The 15905-nt window shown below is 38.7% G+C and overlaps 1 long non-coding RNA gene across 1 annotated transcript in view; it reads left to right on the plus strand.

The window, feature by feature from the left end:
- Positions 1–278: 278 nt before the first annotated feature.
- LOC131383352 (uncharacterized) overlaps positions 279–15905 on the plus strand; it is a 163654-nt gene continuing 148027 nt past the window's right edge. The window contains exon 1 of the long non-coding RNA XR_009213348.1: positions 279–331. This is a non-coding gene — a long non-coding RNA (uncharacterized LOC131383352). The remainder of the gene's footprint in view (positions 332–15905) is intronic.

A 15905-nucleotide genomic window follows, 5' to 3' on the forward strand; every position in this document is an offset into this window, starting at 1 on the left:
TATTACCAGTTTGAACACTTAAAAGGCACTCGATAAAGTTTAGTTTTTTGATTAGAAAAATTCTTTTCTTTTTAAAATTTTGGGGATTTTGACCTAATGTTTATGACACCTTGTAGAAAAACATTCCCCTCATTAGGAGGCACTCAAAGATGAGAAAAGCTAGAAATATGAGCGGAGGACTTGATTATTTACTAGGTTCCAAATATGTCAATCATCCTTATTATGCAAAACTTAGGATTTGTGGCCTTCCTGAGATACTTGTAAAACTTTGTCCACAGAGGCTGCAAACTTTGAAGAGGAAATAGCGTAGATTTGCCACGGATAATGGAAGGTAAGTGATTGATACTGACAGATTTCAAGGATGATGGCCCTTCCAATCAGGACCAGTGGACCACATAATACTTGGATCAGATAATTGCCAAACGCAGTGAACACTTCTCAATTTTTATTTGATCTCCAGACATAGCAACAGCATCAAGTCAAATAAATGTTAGACTGGAAGGCTGAGTTGGTAGTCTGGCCTTTACTTCTCTCTCCGTAAGCCTGTTCCAAACTATTCCTCATTCACCTTTCTGTGAAACCTTCTACTTCATTAGGACTCATGCCATCCAGCTTCAACACTCGTTACATCCTCCATCTTTTACTGATAATATGCTCTTTTCTTAGCTACTCATTCTTATTCATTAAACCTTTTCTCTTAAGCTTTTTTTTGAAACAATTCATATTTATGAAAGAGTTGTAAAGATAATGTATAGATTCTCCACATACCCATTTAGCCATCTTCCCCTGATGTTAACCTTTTATCTAACATGGTACATTTATCAAAACTAAGAAATCAACAGTGGCACAACCCTATTAACTAAACAACAGACTTTATTTGAATTTCATGAGCTTCTTCACTATGTTCTTTTTTCCAAAATCCAATCCAGTACCACACTGCATTTATTTGTCATGTTTCCTTAGTCTCCTCTAATCTGTCTTTGTTTGCTTCACAACCTTTCCTTATTTCTCAGTCTTGACATTTTGGAAGATTACTGGCCAGGTGTTTTGTAGAATGTCCCTCAACTTGGGTTTTAGCTAATATTTTCTCATGACTATACTGGGGTTACAGAACACTGCCATGGAAGTGAAATGCCCTTCCCATCATATCATGTCGGGGGTATATGATTTCCATCATCTCACAGTACTGGTGAGGTAAACTTTGATCACTTGATTAAGGTGATGTGTGCCAAGTTTTCTCACTATAAAGTTACTACATTTTGCCTTTTAATACTCGTGTGGTTAGAAGGAAATCACCAAGTCTAGCCTACGTTTAAGGAGAGGAGAATTAGAGGTAGAAATGTTAAAAAGAGCTTGTGGATATATATTAAAACTACCATAGTAAATATATTGAAGAAAAGACTGAGACCATATAAATACCTGTTTCTCTTTCTCTTTGATATTTTCCTACTACTTTTAGTATCCACCCACGAATCTTATGAAAGCAAATATTACTGGGTAATTTTCTATTTGCCTTGTTCTTCCTACACTTATTGTTTATAATTATTCTATATGAAAGGTTTGTCACTTATTTATTTACTTTAGAGACAGGGTCTTGCTCTGTCACCCAGGCTGTAGTGCAGTGAGGCAATCATAGTTCACTGTAACCTCAAACTCCCGAGCTCCAGACATCCTCTTACCTCAGCCTCCCAAGTAGCTAGGACTACAGGCGTGTATCACCATGCCTGGCTAAATTTTATTTTTTTTGTAGAGGAGGGGGTCTCCCTGTGCTGCCTAGGCTAGTCTTGAACTCCTGACATCAAGTGATCCTCCTGCTTTGGCCTCACAAAATCCTGGGATTACAGGTGTAAGTGACCATGCAGCCCTATTTCTTTATTTATTGAACCATTTGTTTACATGTAGGTATTCATGAGTATGAAGTTACGGATATTTATTTTACTTTTTTGTGCTATGATGCAGTGCCATTGTTTCATTGCTCAAAAAGCTTTGCCCATTGGAGATATTTTAGGGTTTTTTTTTTTTTTTGTATTCTAAGACATCTCATTCTTTTGTCTTTTTTAAAGCACCTCCTTTTTGGTATTCATCAAAATTTTTCTATTTATTAATTAAAGCCATCTTATTAATTATTTCTTCCATTGCAATTTGTACCATTGTTCTGGTATCTTCCATGCCTATATAAACAACTCATCCAGTAGCAGTAATATCTCAATTCTGCAACCTCATCAGCTCCCATGATAGTTATCTCCACTTGGCTTTAGCCACTGCAGTGGCCTAGTGCTGGATTTTATCATCACCTGGAATTGCTCTACTTTTGTAATATCACATTCAAATACTCAGTTCTTCCTGGTCTCTCAGTCTCTTCCCCCAACAATTGTTCTTTGTCTCATAGGAGCCTTCAATCTCTTCACTTCTCTATTTTCTACCAATTCATAGATCTTAGAGCTTAGAGCCCATGGGCCAGAACTTCGACCAGTCCTGGGTGCTACCAGTCGAAAACACACAAACTTATTAGGCTCTTAGCAGCTGATGAGCTCATCTCTTGCTGCACAGAGACAATAGACATCATGAGAAAGAACACCCTCAACTCCAGCAACAAACTGATGATCTTACCTATCCTCCTCTTCTATCTTCCTCCTTCACTCTTGTTCCTCCCATAAAGGATTTGGTCATATTCCTGTGTAAGGCTAATCTCCACCGGCGTTCTGAATCCCGTTCTCTGCCTCTTTTCTAACCACCCAGTCTCATGATTATCCTTCTATCTACCATATCTTCAAATTCTTCCTTTCTCCTGCTGCCTCCTTTACTTGAGCATGTAAACAAAGCAAAATGAAACAAAGGCCCTTCCTCAAGCCCATGTTACCCTCTAAGTACATCCATTACGTTTATTTGCCCCTTAACAGGCACACATTTTGAGGATTGTGTGCTACCTGTCTTCTACTTCTTAGTCCACTATGATTCAGTTTCTGTCATCTTGCACTATTTCACTACATTGCTCTTACCAAAGTTGCCAATGGCCTCCACATAACTAAATCCAGTGGGTACTTATCAGTCCTCACCTTACTTGATCATCCTTGTTGATCACACTCCCTTCTTGAAATCCTCATTTTATTTTGCTTCAGTGACATCTTTTATTTTTCCTCTAATTATTCTGGCTGTTCCTTTTTCTTTACATATTCTTCAGGGTTCTGATCTAGATCCCCGTCTCATATCACATACATTTCTGGGGAAATTTATCTTCAACTACTATTCCGTGGCTTAAAAATTTGCATTTCAAGTCTAGACATCTCTCATGGGCCTCAGCCACAGGTATCTCTCTGCCCCCTTCATACCAACAGTTGAATGTTCCTTAAGTAACCCGGATGTATACATCTACAACTAAACTCTACATCTAACTCCTCAAGCAGGACCTCCTCTTTGATGCTTCTGTTGGTGAAAAGTACCACGATCTCCCCGTAGCTAAAATTAGAAACCCAGGGGTGGAGGGGAAGTCTTTCTTGACTCGTTTATTTCTCAAATAAGAAGCCACATCAAGAATTGCTGATTCTACTTCTTAATAGCACTCAAGCCCTTCTATTTATGTTTATCCTCTCTGAAACCCTTTATCTCTCAGCAGGATTATGACAATAGCCTTCTAATTGTGTTCTCTGCCTCTAACCTTGTTCCCCACTAATCAGTTCTCCACATGCTGCTTGGATGACTTCCAAATGCAAATGGGAACAAATCCCTTCCTTCATTTGCTCCAGTTGTCCTTAGTCTAAAACACAAAATTCTAATCTGGATTCACAAGCCCTACCTGAGCCTGGATTATTTGTCAGGCCTCATCTGTTGTCAGCTTGTTCTTCTAAACTTACATTTTCTCTTGCCTCCAGAAATATTTTATTTTATTTTTTGCCTACAATACTCTTGTCTGCCCTTCACCTTCTTTCAGTTCTCTCAAGTCATTCCCTCATGTCTTCCTTGACCACCTTTCTACTCCCATCAAGATTGGTTAGATGCCCCCGCTTTGTGTTCCCATAGCACCCATATCATGTTAAAGCACTTAGCAAACAAAATGTATTGTTTACTTGCCTATCTCCCCAATAAGCACTTACTGAATACATGAATTCCTTGGATTTTTAATGAGCCATAACTACCCTCTCTGCTACCCTTCATTTTAATTTTTTTCTAGGCAAAAAATGATTTAAAGCAGAGTTTATTTCAGAAAATCATTTCAGACACATTTCACCATGGAAACATTATTACAAATTGTACTTATGTTCTCAGATAATTTAATATTGTTAATAACTCATACCTTAATTAATAATTCCCCTTGGAATTTTCCTATTATCATTGCTCTATAAAAATCTCAATTTTCCTTTCTGCTCATTCCCTGTTTATCTCTCATTTTCTTCTATAGCATCTCAGCCCCATTGTAGGTTAAATAGGATTTTGTGAGTTTGTCTGGGAACTCTTTGCAACATTGGTTATTTGGGGAATGGCAAATTGCCATTCTTAGCAAGAAGAGAATGTGGTGGCACAGATAATGTTTATATTCTAGTTGAATCCACATCAATTGGCCAATTGACTATTTCTTTGTTTATAGAAAACTGGAACGGCTAGAGGTTGTGATTGCTACAATGCCTATGACCCACTGTCAGTTACTGAAATGAGATTGCAATTTTTCTGTATATGTTTTTTCTAGACCATTGCTAAGGTACTTCGTGGTCACTAAGGATAAAAGTAATAATGAACCAGGCACAGGCCAGGTCAGCCATTTATACATACAAATGTTGATTATTCAAGTTTGTAAAACCTGGGGAAGTACACACACACACATGCAGACACACACACACACACACCTGTTAATCTGTTATGATTAAAAGTTATTTTGCTGATAGTATTACTTCCTGGGTTATCAGTGTGAAAGAAAAACGTTCTATGATGCAAAGTCTCTTCTGCCTTGAGGTTGTGACTCCTTGATGAGAGTTGAACTCTCAAAAACTGAATTGGCGAGCAATTTACTAGTATCTGAGTGGTTAATGTTCAGATTCATGTTGACCCACCTCAAGAGTACATTTAGACTGCCCTCTGGTTGGCAAAAGTTCTAAAACTGTGGCTGTTTGCTTCACTGTCCTTCACCTACTTAGGCTGCCTGATGCTTTTGCTGAAACAAAGCAACTCTCTTGGGCTGCCAGGTACCAAGGTTATCTGTCTTCTCATGTTGATTTTTGGCAGTCAACAGGCACGCTGCTGTGTCTTTCAGTGTCCTTGTGCAGCAACAAGTGCTTGGTTGCTGCTGGTCAAACATGAAGGTTGTTTTATTAGTGCATCAGATACATGCAGCTACTTTGTTGCTCTATTCACCTAGACCTAATTGGCTAAGATAAGTTTTTCAGTACACTCTTGATGTAGTTTTTCAATCATCTTTATGTCCTATAGAGTTTATGTGCAAAATAAATCATTTTGCCTTCCTATTTTAGCAGTAGCAGCTTATACTAAATTAATAAACTACAGCTTACAGTTTAGAGGCATGCTTACCAAGTTGTGTGAATAATAGTTTTATACATAAGCTTAGCCTGTTGACCAGGTAGTGGGCATGCTAAGAGCAATGCCTGGTCTGGTCTTTCACCTCTATGGGAGATAATATTTGGTCTAAGGATTATAACTTGTTAGTTGGTTATCATATATTGAACCTCTAAAATGTTTAAAGCATTGGCATAGGCATTATAAGGAAGTTAAAGACTCTATGATTGTGTTAGCCACTCAAAATACATACTCATGAAATGGTCCTAAAACGATCCCATTAAGTACAAGCCTTTAAGTTAAATTTGTAGTAAGTGCTGAGCTTGAAGTCAAGCAGTGATCAGAATGAGGAAAAGTTCATTCATTCAACAAATTCAAGAAAATATTTATTGAGTCTCTAACTTGTGCAAAGCACTGTGCTAGGTTAGATGTTGGGGATAACAAAATAAATCCATATGTTCATTTGCTTCAGAATCTTAAGAAGACAGTATATAAGAATTACATGAGCAGCTGCTCTGTCTATGGAGTAGCCATTTTTTTATTCCTTTACTTTAATAAACTTGCTTTCACTTTGCACTGCAGACTCACCCTGAATTCTTTCTTGTGTGAGATCCAGTAACCCTCTCTTGGGGTCTGGATCAGGGTCCCTTTCCTGTAACATATTTCTGGTGACCACAGAAGTGATTATAGAGCAGAAACCCTGACCCAACGGCTACCTTTGGGTCCTGTAACATGTTTCTGGTGGACCATGGAAGGGACAATACTGAAGAGACCCCCAACCCAAAGGAAAATAATCTGTGTGCATCAATGGGCTGACTTTGGGTAAGTGGGGTGCATATACCTGGGTAAAGAATGGGATTGGGTTAGAGGCCCAACTTAGGGGAGTTAGAGTCTCTCCTAAAACAGAGTGGGTTAGAGCCCCCTCTTTTTGTTTTTATATTACTTTAAGGTCTGGGATGCATGCGTAGAACCTGCAGGTTTGTTACATACCATGTGCCATGGTGGTTTGCTGCACCTATCAACCTGCCATCTAGGTTTTAAGCCCCGCATACATTAGGTATTTGTCCTAATGCTCTCCCTCCCCTTCCCCCCAACAACCCAACAGGCCCCGGTGTATGATGTTCCCCTTACTGTGTCCATGTGTTCTCATTGTTCAACTCCCACTTATGAGTGAGAATATGTGGTGTTTGGTTTTCTGTTCCTGTGTTAGTTTGCTGAGAATGATGCCTTCCAGCTTTATCCATGTTTTTGTATATTGAACCAGCCTTGCATTGCCGGGATGAAGCCAAGTTGATTGTAGTGGAGAAGCTTTTTGATGTGCTGCTGGATTTGGTTTGCCAGTATTTTATTGAGGATTTTCACATTGATGTTCATCAGGGATATTGGCCTGAATTTTTTTTGTTGTGTCTCTGCCAGGTTCTGGTCTCAGGATGATGCTGGCCTCATAAAATGAATTAGGAAGGAGTCCTTCTGTTTCTGTTGTTTGGAATAGTTTCAGAAGGAATGGTACCAGCTCCTCTTTGTACCTCTGGTAGAATTTGGCTGTGAATCTATCTGGTCTTGGGCTTTTTTGGTTGGTAGGCTATTAATTACTGCCTCAATTTCAGAACTTATTATTAGTCTACTCAGGGATTTGACTCCTTCCTGGTTTAGTCTTGGGAGGGTGTGTGTATCCAGGAATTTATCCATTTCTTCTAGTTTTTCCAGTTTATTTGCATAGAGGTGTTTGTAGTATTCGCTGATGGTAGTTTGTATTTCTGTGGGATCAGTGGTGTTATCCCCTTTGTCATTTTTTATTGTGTCTATTTGATTCTTCTCTTTTCTTCTTTATTAGTCCACCTAGTGGTCTATTTATTTTGTTAATTTTTTCCAAAAACCAACTCCTGGATTCATTGTTTTTTGAAGGGTTTTTCATGTCTCTATCTTCTTCAGGTCTGTTCTGATCTTAGTTATGTCTTCTGCTACCTTTTGAATTTGTTTGCTCTTGCTTCTCTAGTTCTTTTGAGTGTGATTTTAGGGTGTCAATTTCAGACCTTTTCTACTTTCTGATGTGGGCATTTAGTGCTATAAATTTCCCTCTAAACACTGCTTTAGCTGTGTCCCAGGGATTCTGGTACGTTGCCTCTTTTTTCTTATTGGTTTGAAAGAACTTCTTTATTTCTGCATTAATTTCGTTATATACCCAGTAGTCATTCAGGAGCAGATTGTTCAATTTCCATGTAGTTGTGTGGTTTTGAGTGAGTTTCTTAATCCTGAGTTCTTATTTGATTGCACTGTGGTCTGAGTGACTGTTATGATTTCCATTCTTTTGCATTTGCTGAGGAGTGTTTTACTTAAAATTTTGTGGTTGATTTTAGAATAAGTGCTATGTGGCACTGAGAAGAATGTATACTCTGTTGATTTGGGGTGGAGAGTTCTGTAGATATCTATTAGGCCTGCTTGATCCAGAGGTGAATTCAAGTCCTGAATATCCTTGTTAATTTTTTGTCTCGATCTGTCTAATATTGACAGCGGGGGTTAAAATCTCCCACTAGTATTATGTGGGAGTCTAAGTCTCTTTGTAGGTGGCTAAGAACTTGTTATATGAATCTGGGTGCTCCTGTGTTGGGTGCATGTATATTTGGGATAGTTACCTCTTCTTGTTGCATTGATCCCTTTACCATTATCTAATGCCCTTCTTTGTCTTTTATTGATCTTTGTTGGTTTAAAGTCTGTTTTATCAGAAACTAGGATTGCAACCCCTGCTTTTTTTCTTTCTTTCCATTTGCTTGGTAAATCTTCCTCCATCCCTTTATTTTGAGCCTATGCGTGTCTTTACATGTTAGATGGGTCTCCTGAATACAGCACACTGATGGGTCTTGACTGTTTATTCAGTTTGCCAGTCTGTGTCTTTTAATTGGGGCATTTAGCCCACTTACATTTAAGGTTAATATTGTTATGTGTGAATTTGATCCTGTCATTATGATCCTAGCTGGTCTCGGAGTCTCTCACTGTCGCCCGGGCTGGAGTGCAGTGGCAGGATCTCTGCTCACTATAACCTCTGCCTCCCAGGTTCAAGCGACTGTCCTGCTTCAGCCTCTCGAATAGCTGGGGTTACAGGCACCCACCATGATCCCCGGCTAATTTTTGTGTTTTTAGTAGAGACGGGGTTTCACTGTGTTAGCCAGGATGGTCTCGATCTCCTGACCTCGTGATCCGCCCACCTTGGCCTCCCAAAGTGCTGGCATTACAGGCATGAGCCACTGGGCCCGGCCTACTGAAGAAACAGTTTTACATGCAAGGTGTATAAGAAAAGTGAAATGTGTTTTTGGTAAAAAAAAGATTATAAGAAGGCATGGGAATGTGAAATTTTTTCAGCCTAGATTAAAGTGTTAAAGGATTGTTTTAAGTAAGAAAAAAAATCTAAAGGTTTAAACAAGTTGTGAAAGATTTATAAAAATTAATTGTAAGAGATTCTATGTGTGAACATATTGGCTATTATTCAGTTTTCTTGTATATTAAACACTGAAATAGAAGCACAACAGGTTTTTCTTAAAGCACTGATCTGCTCTTTCACAAAAAAATGTAAAGGGTTATAAAAGGTTTATAAGAATCTTATGTTTTGGTTAAACATTAAAATTGGGTAAATATATCTATAAGGTTTTATTAAAAATTGAGTTTAATGTTAATAGTACATTATTATAAAGGTGAAATTTGGCTCATTTGGTATAAAAATCATACAGAAGGCATTATCAAATGTGAAATAGTGTTTTGCTTTCTTTGGACTATATTTGCATAAATGTGTTACGTTCCAAAGTTACGGAAAACTTGGCTTTGGGTTGCCTTGCAAGAAATGCAGAGTCGAAGCACTGCATTGTCTTCTTCCATAGTATTGCCCTCCTTTTGGGGATCCAGGAACCAGTGTAAAATGGAACCCTTAATTTTGGGGATCTGTCTGCCTTCAGCTTTACCACGATTTGTCTTTAGTAAAAATGGGAAAGTGGAGAGAGAAATATTATGTTTCAAGAACTATAGTACACTGGTTATTGAATTCTAGTCTCAGTTGTTTTTAAGTTTGTTTCTGCAATTTAGGCTAACCCTGCTTATTCCTGTAAACCAACCAGTGATTTTTGACTGTTCCTCAGAAGAAACAAGAAGGATGGGTAATGTAAAAATCTGGATCAGTCTTCTAATTCCGGGCACATTGCAATCAGCTAACAACCCCATATCAGCTTAGTTCCAACAGTTGCCCAGTTCATGAAAAGCCTTCTAATTTAGTTTACTTGGAGTAACTTCACTTATTTTGCTTAATCTTGTGGAATATATTGCTGTTATACTGTTTGCGCAGGAATACAGGACAAGCTTACTGAGTGCTTTCTTAAATTATACACTTAATAATCTTCCAGATATCACCTTCTGTCGAAACTCAAGAGTTATAAATGGACCTTACCATCCTGATGCTTTCTGACTGAGCTCCTCTCTACCCTGAATGCAAGAGACCCTCATAGTTAGGAAGGAATATTATTACCCCTATTCAGCCTGAAGAAGTTACAGAAGACAGATCTTTGTCCCTCTGCAACCCTTAGGATTGAGGATTCTTTTATAAAAGGGAGGGGGGGAAATGTCAGAGGCCTGTGAGAGAGAGCAACTTTATCTTAAACAGGAGCTGGTAAAATGAGGGTGACACCTACTGGGCTGCATTCCCAGATGGTTAAGGCATTCTAAGTCACAGGATAAGATAGGAGGTCAGCATAAAATACGGGTCATAAAGACCTTGCTGATAAAACAGGTTGCAGTAAAGGAGCCAGCCAAAACCCACAAAAACCAAAATGGCCACGAGAGTGACCTCTGGTCGCCCTCACTGCTGCTCTCCCACTAGCACCAGAACAGTTTACAAATGCCATGGCAACGACAGGAAGTTACCCTATATGGTCTAAAAAGGGGAGGCATGAATAATCCACCCCTTGTTTAGCATATCATCAAGAAATAACCATAAAAATGGGCATCCAGCAGCCCTTGGGGCTGCTCTGTCTATGGAGTAGCCATTCTTTATTCCTTTACTTTCTTAATAAACTTGATTTCATTTTGAAAAAAAAAAAAAAGAGCGAACTGCTGTAAGAGTGCAAAGAAAGCTGCAAAAAGGGATGAAACTTTCAGAAATATGAAGAGAATCCATAAAAACTTGTATTGAGAGTTCTAGACACAACTGCTACTTTCAATGTCTAGTTTCCAGTTTCTTTGAGTAAAAATGATTCATCATGCCAAACTTCATGCCAAGTCTTCTATCAACAAACTGACCCTTTAGAATTCAGTAAAGTGAGAAGGCCAAACCTTGCAAACTTTATGCAACCTTTCAGGACACTGATTAAATAAAAGTATGAAGAAGGGCTTTGAAATTCAGTTTGTAAAGGCTGTTTGACCAAGCAGGGCAATATATTGAGCAAATATTTGAATATGTGGTAAAGTAGCACAGGCACAGTCAAGTGAGACTGGTGGTAAAACAGAAACACATTGCTAACACAAGAAGATTCTTCATAACTTCTTGCAGTATCCAAACTCATGTTAATGATGTGTCCCACTGTCATGCCCAGCTTCAGGCAATATTGTCCTTGTCTTAGTCCATTCCTATTGCTATGGAATGGACTGAGACTATTGCTACGCTAGAATACCTTAGACTGGGTAATTTATAAATAAGATAAATTTATTTCTCATAGTTTTGGTGGTTAGGAAGCCCAAGATCAAGGTGCTAGCAGATTCAGTGTCTGTAAGGACTCACTCTTTGATTCCAAGATGGCAACTTGTTACTGTGTCCTCCCAAGGGGACAAACACTATGTCCTTACATAGCTGAAAAGATGGAAGGGCAAAAAGGGCCTAGCTCGTTCCCTCCAGACCTTTTATAAGGCACTGAGCCCATCCATTAAAATGGAGCCCTCATGGTCTCATCACCTCCTAGAGGACCCGCCTGTGAACACTGTTGCATTGGGGATTTAGTTCCAGCATGAATTTTGGAGGGAACACAAATATTCAAACCACATTGGTCCTGAAATACCCTAGACCATTAAGATCTAGTAGAAATATAACATAAGCCACATAAAAATTTTTAGTAGTTACATTAAAAATGGTAGAAAGAGATAAAATTAATTTTATCAATATATTTTGTTGACCCCAGTTTATCCAAAATATTATTTCAATATATAATCTTGTAAAAAATTATTGAGAAATTTTACTTTTTTTTTTGCCAAGTCTGAAATATGCCGTGTCTTTCATACTTACAGCACTCCTCAATTAGGACTAGCCATATTCTAAGAGCTCAATGGCCACATGCATGTGGCTAATGGCTACCATACTGGATAGTGCAGTTCTAGTCATATATAAGATATCCTGTTTTTAAGAGTCTCCATAGGAGATAATTCTTCAACTTTTTTCTGGGACCCCATTCCAGTTTTCAGTGATGCTCTAAAAATGCTCTCAAATGTACCCCAAGTCCCTATGCCAGTGTTTGACTGTTTCATCTCATGCTGTTATCATACAATAAATATTTATTGAATCTCTATACTAGATTTTATGTTAGGTGTTGGGATATAATGGTGAGCATCAATACTGTGGTTTCTGCTCTAAGGTGCTTACACTAATATAAAAGAGAAATATTAAACAAATGAGCAAATTAAATCTGTACTTGTGACATGAATTAGGGTGGAAAAGTTCAGTGAACTATGAGGATTTGTAACAGGAGGACCTCTCTTACTCTGGAGGGACTGAGAAGCTTCCCCAGTGAAGCAGTCTTTGCCTTGAAATCAGAGCCTCTTGTGTCAGGGCTCAGAGGCAAGAAAGAGTTTGCATTTTCAAGGAACTAACAGGAGAATGATGTGGCTCCAGTGGAAAGAGCTAAGGCAAGAATGATTCAAAATGAGGTAGGGGAGTTAGTCGGAGGCCAAACACATGTGCCTTTAGGTCATATTAAGGACCAGGATCTTCCTCCAAAGAGTAGCAGAAACCACTGTATTACTGGATTTACATGTTGGAATATCACTCTATTGTAGACTGGAGAATGGATCTGAAGGAAAAAGGGTGAATGTGAGAAGACCTTTCAGGGAGCTACTTTTTAATCCAAGTAACAGAACTGGGACAGTGGCTGTCTAATGCCATAAACTGATGACCTTGAGACATATTTAGTAAATAAAACTGCTAGGACTCTGTGACTGATTGGGTGGAGGAGAGTGCAGGAAATGGGGAAGAGGCGTGTCCAAGCTGACTCCTGGCTTTCTGACTTGTTCAAGTAAGTGGATGTGCATGTGTTGCTTCTTGAAGATAGTTCTTTTAGCTCTCCTCTGGGTAGAAATTTGAGGGTAAGGTATTCCTCATCTAAAGTAAAAAATACAATGTTAATTTGCCTGTCATTTCTTTCTTGAATCAGAATGTTGTAATTCTTTGGTGTTAAGGGTAGGATGTTATAAAGAAAAAAAATTAACAGTGAGCTTCTGTCCATCTGTTAAGCTTTACTTACTGAATAATCATTAAGTAAATTGGATGAATCACTTAATGATTTTACTGTTTTGAAAGCCAGTGTATGTTTTCTTATAAATTAAATAATCTTTTCATGACACACAGTATTATTGCCATAGTACTGTCATGAGTATTATGACAGTCTTTGCAGAGGAAGGAAACAATCAAAACAATCAAAGGAAAACAATCAAAGAAACAATTTGTCTGACCTTGAAGTTTTGTAAACCAATTAAGAAACCACAACAATAAAGCTTTTATTTTTCTTTACAATTGGTTTGCACAGATTTGTAATTATTCTTAGCTAATCATTAAAAATTACATCTTTTAAAATTAGTTATTAAATGTGTAACTTACTTCCTATTCAAAGTCAAATCACATGAAGATTTCAAATTGCCAGATAATTCAAAATAGTTGGACACTGACAATCATGTTCATTCATTTATTCATTCATTCATGGGATAATAATTAAGTGTCTGGATACTTAACAGAATAGACAACCCTTGAGGGGTTTACAATATAGTGGTGAAGGCATAAATGAATAAACACATAAATAAATAAATAATGCATTGTCAGTAGTGATAAGTATTATTATTAAAAACAGACAGGGATAAAAAGCCATAGAGCCGGGTGTGGTGGCTCACGCCTGTAATCCCAGCACTTTGGGAGGTGGAGGCGGGCAGATCATGAAGTCAGGAGATCGAGACTATCCTGGCCACATAGTGAAACCCCGTCTCTACTAAAAATACAAAAATTAGCTGGGTGTGGTGGCATGTGCCTGTAATCCTAGCTACTCGGGAGGCTGAAGCAGGAGAATCGCTTGAACCCAGTGAGCCGAGATCACGCCACTGCACTCCAGCCTGGCAACAGAGCGAGACTCCGTCTCAAAAAAAAAAAAAAAAAAAAAAAAATCACAAAAGCCATAGAGCAACAGTGAGAGATGTCTTAGCTCCATGATGAAGGAAGATCTCTCAATATGGGAATATTTGAGCAGTGCCCCAAGGAAGTGAGGGAGTAATCTGGGAAAATATCTGGCGTAAAGAGCGTTTTAGGTACAGGGAAGCAAGTGCAAAGATTCTGTAGTGGGCATGATGCATCTTCCAGGAACAGCAAGGAAGCCCGTGCTGCTAAGCTGCAGTGAGAAAGGTGCTATAGTTTGGATATGGATTGTCCCCGACAAAACTCATGTTGAAATTTGATTCCTAATGTTATGGTATTGGGAGGTGGGGCCTAGTGAGTGGTGTTTGGGTCATAGGGGTAGATCCCTCCTGAATGGCTTCGTGGTATTCTTACAATAGTTAGTTCTTACTCTGGCAAGACTAGCTTAGTTTTTATGAGAATGGATTAGTTGCTTCAAGAGTGGGTTGTTATAAAGCCAGGGCATCCCTTTTGTTTTCTCTCTTCACATGTGTCTGCTTCCCTTTTGACCTTTTCCACTATGCTGTCAGCACAAAAGCCCTCACCAGAAACCAGAACTCTCTCCTTAGACTTCCCAGCCTGCAGAACCATGAGCTAAATAAACCACTTCTCTTTAAAAATTTTCCAGTCTTGAGGCGGAGGTTGAGGTGAGCTGAGATCGCGCCATCGCACTCCAGCCTGGGCAACAAGAGCGAAACTCCATCTCAAAAAAAAAAAATAAATAAATAAAATAAATAAAATAAAATGTCCCAGTCTTAGGTATTCTTTTATAGCAACACAGAACAGACTAAGACGAGGGAACAATGGAGGAAATGAGATCAAAAAGGTGATGAAAAGTCACATTATGATAATTCTTAAGGTCATATAAGGGTTTGGGTTTTTATTCTAAGTATGATGGGAGGCATTTGGAAGGTTTTGAGCAGGAGAAAGATTTCAGTTTAGATGCAGGGTATATAAGATAGAAGAGAATCAGTCATGATTCTTAGGTTTTTGGCCTGAGCAATTGGATTCATGGTGACACTACTTATTGAGGTGGTGAAAACAAAGGAGGAATGAATTTAGAGAAGAGATCAACATAGTTCGGTTTGGAGCATGTAAAATTAGAAATTGAACATTCAAGTAGAGGGGATAACTGAAAAAACTATTTATTCCAGTATTATGTGTGGTAGCAAAACATTGGGCTTTCCAAATGTTCATCAGTAGAGCATGCACTTGTTAAATAACCTTCATTATAGCAGCACAGTAAATTATGAGTTTGTAAAGAGAATGAGGCATATCTTCTATAGAGCATCTTTAGTATATGTATTATATATGAAGAAAAGAAAGGTAGAGAAAAGTGGTATGTATTGTATGTTACCACTTTTAAAGGGTGGACTTTGTGGTTTTAATATATCTCCCAAAGTCTGTGTATTGAAAGGTTAATTCCCAATGCAGCAGTGTCGAGAGCTGGGACTATTAAGAGGTGATTAGATCCTGAGGGCTGTGCTCTCATGAATGAATTAATGTCATTATTGTGGGAGTGGGTTAGTTATCACAGAGTGGGTTCCTGATAAATGGATGAGTTTGGCCCCCTTCCTCTCTCATGCACCTGTGATCTCTTGCCCTTCTTCCTTCTTCCATGGGATGGCGCAGTAAGAGGGCCCTCACCAGATGTGGGTCCCTCAACCTTGGACTTCCCAGCCTCCAGGACTGTTAAGAAATAATTGTATTTTCTTTATAAATCACTCAGTCTATGGTATTCTGTTACAGTAACACAAACAAACTAAGACAGGTAAGGTAGAAATACATCTATGTTTGGGCCAGGTGTGGTGTGGCTCATGCCTGTAATCCCAGCACTTTGGGAGGCCAAGGCGGGCAGATCATGAGGTCAGGAGTTCAAGACCAGTCTGGCCAACATAGTGAAACCCCGTCTCTACTAAAAATACAAAAAATTAGCTGGGTGTGGTGGTGTGCACCTGTAATCCCAGATGTTCGGGAGGCTGAGACAGGAGAATAGCATGAACCC

Source organism: Hylobates moloch, unplaced genomic scaffold (assembly GCF_009828535.3).
Source record: "Hylobates moloch isolate HMO894 unplaced genomic scaffold, HMol_V3 SCAFFOLD_4, whole genome shotgun sequence".
NCBI classification, from domain to species: Eukaryota; Metazoa; Chordata; class Mammalia; order Primates; family Hylobatidae; genus Hylobates; species Hylobates moloch.